This window comes from Frankliniella occidentalis, unplaced genomic scaffold (assembly GCF_000697945.3).
Source record: "Frankliniella occidentalis isolate FOCC.00 unplaced genomic scaffold, Focc_3.1 Scaffold119, whole genome shotgun sequence".
Taxonomy (NCBI): domain Eukaryota; kingdom Metazoa; phylum Arthropoda; class Insecta; order Thysanoptera; family Thripidae; genus Frankliniella; species Frankliniella occidentalis.
The window spans coordinates 565,576-566,358 of NW_026267247.1; the positions used below are offsets into that span (position 1 = coordinate 565,576).

Consider the following 783-nt stretch of genomic DNA (forward strand, 5'->3'; position numbering starts at 1 on the left):
CTGAAAACGGGGCCCAAGTCCACCCAGTTTCTAAAAAGATTGGACTTGGGCCATCAAATGCCAATAAACACAATGACACCATAAGAAAAGGGAAATAAATTGGTTTTAACAATCCCAGCTTGAATGTAATTCATTTAGACCTAATTTCCTTCACTTTTTTAACTTGTCTGACTACCTTGAAAATAATGTCTACTATGGCTTATGGGTCCACTGTTTGTGTGAGAAAACATCTCCACAACAACTCAGTTGTGACGATGTTGAAATTTTAAAGTTCGACTCACCTCAACACAGCTGCAGCCTGCACGCCAAGACTGGTTTGGACAGGGCACAGTAGATTTTGAGAGGTGACAGTAGCTTGGTCAAACACTAATTGTTGTGAAAATAGACTGTATGTCTGTTGTGTCCCGCGAGTAACAGGTTAACCCCCACAACCGCTCTTCTCAGTCTTTTGGAGCTGTCCACACATCACATGGTATGTGCACTGTGACACCACCACTTCTTGAAGTAATATTCAATATTCTTGTCTATTTTCACAACAATTAGTGTTTGACCAAGCTACTGTCACCTCTCAAAATCTACTGTGCCCTGGCCAAACCAGTCTTGGCGTGCAGGCTGCAGCTGTGTTGAGGTGAGTCGAACTTTAAAATTTCAACATCGTAACAAATAAGTTGTTGTGGAGATGTTTTCTCACACAAACAGTGGACCCATAAGCCATAGTAGACATTATTTTCAAGGTAGTCAGACAAGTTCAAAAAGTGAAGGAAATTAGGTCTAAATGAATAA

At 40.7% G+C, this 783-nt stretch overlaps 1 protein-coding gene across 4 annotated transcripts in view; it reads right to left on the reverse strand.

Moving 5' to 3' along the window:
* LOC127749997 (uncharacterized) overlaps positions 1–783 on the reverse strand; it is a 98,488-nt gene that overhangs the window by 50,619 nt on the left and 47,086 nt on the right. The gene's annotated exons all lie outside the window — the stretch shown is intronic.